This window comes from Ictidomys tridecemlineatus, unplaced genomic scaffold (assembly GCF_052094955.1).
Source record: "Ictidomys tridecemlineatus isolate mIctTri1 unplaced genomic scaffold, mIctTri1.hap1 Scaffold_61, whole genome shotgun sequence".
NCBI lineage: Eukaryota > Metazoa > Chordata > Mammalia > Rodentia > Sciuridae > Ictidomys > Ictidomys tridecemlineatus.
Genome location: NW_027524175.1, coordinates 1,138,766 through 1,144,765, shown reverse-complemented (window position 1 = coordinate 1,144,765; position 6,000 = coordinate 1,138,766).

The following is a 6,000-nucleotide window of genomic DNA, read 5'->3' as shown; positions in this document are numbered from 1 at the left end:
TCACAGAAGAGCAAAAGGTACCATCAAATAATATCTAGATATATTCAATTCCAAATGAAATTGCTCTTGAGTCCATTAAGCAGAAAAATAAACAAAAAACTGTTATATTTAAGTAAAAAAAATCAGATTGATCATGCTTTGCCTAACATTAAGTGAACATTTATACAGATATATAACTTATCACTTAATGAATTTCTTTTCTTAACTATTTAGGCCTTATTTAACTCTAATGGAAGTCATCCACACTTTAGTTGAAAAGCATGGGTAACCCAAAGACTGGAGTTTGTTCCGAGTCACTTGGAAAAACAGAAGGATTGGGAATAAGTGCATTCCACCTCAATGCTTAACTCTGAATTTTCATAACTCTTTATGTATCACCTCTAAAAGCAAAAAAGAAAACACACACAAACCCCCCCAAACCAAAAAACAAATGGAAAAAAAATTAGGTCAAGTCAAAAACTTGGCATACAAACCTGTCAGCTAAATAAACATATAAGATTGCAAAATGTTTCACTACTGTTCTTTCTTCCTTGAATTAAAATTTTTGTATGTCAAGTTGATTCCCTGATAGAGATTATGTAAAAGGAGATACTTTAAAGTAACTTATTCTAAAAGAAGAGAAGAAATGGGAGGAAACAACACCCATTTTCTCCTGGCACAGAGTAAGTAGTGTTAAGTCAATTTTTAATCTTGTAGATAGTGAAAAATATGTGTTAGTCTTTTCTTCATTTCTTTTTTTTTGAATAAATTTTATTTTATTTTTATTTATTTATTTATTTATTTATTTATTATTGGTTGTTCAAAACATTACAAAGCTCTTGACATTTCATATTTCATACATTAGATTCAAGTGGGTTATGAACTCCCATTTTTACCCCAAATACAGATTGCAGAATCACATTGGTTACACAGCCACAATTTTACATAATGCCCTATTAGTAACTGTTGTATTCTGCTACCTTTCCTATCCTCTACTATCCCCCTTTTCCTCATCTCTAAAGAAAAGGCAGTGTGAAAACCCTGGTGACCTAATTCAGTCTTATTAATACTTTTCTTTTTTTTGCACAAGGGGAAATGGGAGTAATTTTTTGCATAACTTTTTAATTAAACTTAAGCAAGTTTTTAATCCATAGGCCTGTGTTTATTGATTCTTAGTTACAGGAGTTTGGGGAGAAAAAGCCCCCAGAGGGTTAGCCATATTTCTTGCCCAAATATATTTGTATTTTTAAAATATTTAAAATCTACTTAAAAAATTATGTTACTACAATTTGAAAGGGTGTTTTTCGTTTTTCCTTAGTAAGTGCTAATATCCACAATAGATTTAAGAGACTTAGGATGTTAGTCCTGGAAAATAATTATCACAAAGGAAATAGCTGATATGCTTAAGGAAAGGAACAAAGACTATACACTATCCCACTTCTGTAAGATTTGTGAAATCTATCTAGGAACTGATTAGGAAGTGATCAGCTGGCATCATTGAATTAAGACTTAAAATATCTAAATCTTGATGAATAGAATCTTAGATATCCAGGTACATAAATTAATAGTTAATGAAGTATGTTATGAATATGAAGACAATAAAAAATGTAAAAAAGTTTTAATGATCCCATATTTTAGTCACCTATTTGCCTTCAATTAGTTAGATTTCTCCAGCATTTGTTGCTCAGGAGTAGAACCTGTGAGCCACATGGCCTGAGATTAAAGTCTTTTGACCTCCTAAAACATTTTAAAATTACAAAACAAACAGGTTAATATCAAAAAATGAACCTTGTTAAGTGATGAGGAAAAAATTAACTTTTTATTCATTTTCTTTATTATTCTGAGACTAGAGTTATTGTTGATAATGGTATTGATTCTTTAATTTATAGCTGTTCAGCTTGTCTTTGGTTATAAAGACCCCCAGATCTTGTACTCCAAAAGATCCAGGAGGCTGCAGGACCTAGGGGAGAGAGCTGAGACCTAGAGTCAGAAGACTTAAGTCTTGCATCCTGGCTTTGGCTCTGGGCCTGGTTTTCCTTATATAAGAAATGAGAGATTAGAGAACTCTTAAGTGACTTTAAAAGGTTTTTCCTTCCTAAAACTCCAGTGACCTCTACCTGTGAAGTGGTCTGTACCTCCTCCTTTGCTGGAAGCCTGATTTCTGAGGAACATATTATTTATAATATCTGCCCAGGAGGCATTTCTGGCTGCCAGGTGTAACTGCAGACCATATCTAATTAAATTATATATAATTAAATTATATATAATTAAAATAATATATAATTAAATTATATATAATTAAATCATATCTAGACCTATCACCAAACCAAACTTGATTTAGAATTGGTTGTGGCATATTAGTTTAGAAGAGAATATATACTCATCTCTCTCCCACTTCTCAGCCCTTTGTCTTCTGATTCTCTTCTCTAAAATCTGCAAGGTGCTAGAAAAGGAATAATAATTTATTTAAAGAAGTATAGATCTCTTTTGTAAATTTTTAAAATTGTAGATGGACACTATATCTTTGTTTTATTTATTTTTTTTTATGTGGTACTGAGGATCGAGCCCAGTGCCTCACACATGTGAGGCAAGTGTTCAACCACTGAGCTAAAATCCCAGTCCCTATAGATCTCTTATAAATAAAAATTCTTGATTTTAGTAACTGACAGTTAAAATTATCTTGGGATTTATAGCATGTTTTTTCCTACAGAAAACCATAGGCAAAATTGCAACATGCTTGGAATTGCGAAGTGCAGCTTTACAGATAAATGGATTTTTTAAAATGAATTATTCTAAATTGTTCTGATAAGATATTAGACATTCATGCCCAAAGCAATATTATCTCAGAAGGGTTTTATAACAATTGGAATTGATCAGTTGAACTCACACTTAAATGATTTAGTTCATACTTTGTAAACGGTAGAAATAAAAGATATGATTCTAATTTTTTCTGTTTCTATTAGCTTGAATATTCCAAAAATCAGTTTGGAACTTTTCATTTTCTACCTTTAAAACAAGAAATATATTTATTTTAAATATTTTATTCTTGCCATTTAAAAGACATAGGGTGCAGTGAAATCTTTGTAATGAAAAGATATAATATGCATATTTTAAATTTAGTCCACACAGTCCCAGGAAGAATTTAAACTGGAGGACCTGAAGAAGCTAGAACCAAGTAAGTTTTGTTTTATATTTTTTAGTGATATTCCTTTAGGAAGAGAGTTTTATCTGTTGTGAATATTAAGATTGTTTAGCACAGAAAGTGATTGGATTTATTTCTCTTATTTTTTGGTGCTTTTAAAATTCCTACAATATTTGTATTTTTAATTACCATTTGGATTTAATCTTTATTATAGAATATATATGTTGTACTTCATCTAAATATCCAAATTAACCTTTAATTTGTCTTAATGGCTTTAATAAGATTATAATTATTTTGATAAACATTTTCAGTAGAGTCCAGTAGAGAATATAAGGTTACAGTCATTAATGCCCATTCACATTACATGTTATTGAAAACTACAGTCTGAATATTGGGAATGCATTACAAAGTGTATTTTTGTTGTCTCCATTTTTTTCCCTTCTTCAAAATTTTAAAAAGTAAACAATTCCTTCAGTTATCTTGTTGGTTAGGATATTCCCAAATAAAGCCTTTCTGCTATTTCAAATGATTGCTCTCTTAGAACTGTCTGCAGTATGGGCAAAGGCACAGTGTGAATAACTGAATGAATGTAAGTTAATGTAGCCTTTTTTAAAAAACTTTTTTAGTTGTAGACAGATACAATACCTTTATTTTATTTATTTGTTTTTATGTGGTGTTGAGGATCGAATCCAGTACCTCACACATGCAAGGCAAATGCTCTGCCAACTGAACTATAACCCAGCTCCTGTACTCTTTTTTTATTGAGATAAGATTGCACATCTCAGTGCATTTATGTGACTAGGGAATAGTAGATTTTATTTATCCAACTAAGTAAGATTTTTAAGTAGGGAATCATAAAATCAAAGCATTTTCAAACAGAAAGGAGTCTCAGACTTGTGATCACATTCTCTATTGAGGAAAGAAATTAAATGATTTGTTTGTCCTGTTTCACTTCAATCTCCAGTAACTGAGCAGGGCCTAAATCTCAGAACATTTGTCAGTGTATCTCAGTTCACACTAGTGCAATCCTTTTAATGTAAACATGCTTTGAGTAAGAGATAAAATATTAATTTAAGAACTAAAGAGAGCCTTGCACAGTGGCGCATGCCTGTAATCACAGCCGCTCGGGAGGCTGAGGCAGAAGGATATCAAATTCAAAGCCAACCCTAGCAAAGCAAGGCACTAAGCAACTTAGTGAGACCCTGTCTCTAAATAAAATACAAAATAGGGCTGGGATGTGGCTCAGTGGTTAAGTGCCCCTGAGTTTAATCCCAGTACCCCCTGCCAAAAAAGAACTAAATAGAATGTTCCAATAAATTCCACAAACTGCCAATATCTAATTCATTATAGCAATTCTAACAAAGACATATATTATTGAGATAGCTGAAATGTGATTGTATTGCAGATCCAGGATAGAAAAAGGATTCTCAGAGTATACTGAAGGGGATCTGATTTTCTGTTGTTTGGGTTGGAAAAGAGAAGTTAACAACAACAGACAACAACAAAGGAATGCATAGCAGATTTTTTGTGATTCTGGTGGCTTTTCCACAGTTTTAGATGATCATATTTCATTTCTTCAGAACACCATTCTTCTGAATATGGCAAGAATTCTGTCATTTTAATAGTTTTGGTTTCTTTATGTAATCCAGATCATAAAGTTTTGTTTTATTTGTGGTTCTGGGGATCAAACCCATGACCTCACACATGCTAGGCAAGTATTTCACCACTGAGCTACATCTCCAGCCCTAGATCATAAGAGTTGGAGATGTTATAAGAGACACAACTTATATTCAGAAATAGTTCTTATGCCTATATCCAATGTATATAAGGATACTAATCAATGTAATATTTCTCACAAATTTTGGGTTTTTTTTGTACCTAAAACTTTATTTCTCAAAAGCATTAATAAATACTTTGTATAAGATTGAGATATAATTTATATAAAGCACAATTCACCAATTTAACGTATCATTCAATTTTTTTAGTAAATTGGAAGAGTTATGCAGACATCACCACAATCAATTTTAGGACATTTTCATCACCACAAGAAGAAACCCTATTCCCATGAGCAGTCATTCACTTCTTGCCATCCCCCTAAAATCCCTTCCAATTCCCAGCCCTATGAAACCATTAGTTTGATTTCTGTCTATAAATTGTCCTATTGTAGACATTTTATTTAAATGGACTCATATGATATATGATCTTTTATGACTGACTACATATAAGATTATTTTGAGAAAAACACATTGATGGCTTTAAATAAAAGATTGCAACAGTTGTTTATATGGTGGTTCTACTGAAAATTATGTTTGTGTGTGAGTGTGTGTGTGTGTGTGTGTGTGTGTGTGTGTGTGTGAGAGAGAGAGAGAGAGAGAGAGAGAGAGAGAGAGAGAGAGAGAGATGATGCAGGGGATTGAACTAAGGGCTTTGGGCATGTTAGACAAGTGCTTTACCATAAACTATGTCACCAGCCCTCAGTTTTTTATGATAAAAATTATTAGGATTTTGGCTTCTTATTCAGTCACTATTTCCTATTAGTTGTTTGTTTCCAAACAAAATTTAAGAATCTTATAGATACACAGAGTGGCCGTAAAGACTGTGGATGTTTATTTCATATATGTATTATCTCTTCTCTTCCTCTGAGCATACTCAAGTACTTCTATTGCCTCACAAGATCTTTCATTAATTGCCTTTTTTTTTTTAGAATAGCATCTATATGCTAAGCACTCGAATCCTCTCAGTAACATTCTGCTAAGGACAACACCGACACTAGCTTGTAAATCCCAGCAATGAGTTTTAGGGTCACCTGGATTGGTTCTTTCACTATGCTCTTAGTAATACCTGTAGTGGTGCTGTACTACATCATTCCTAAGTACAGC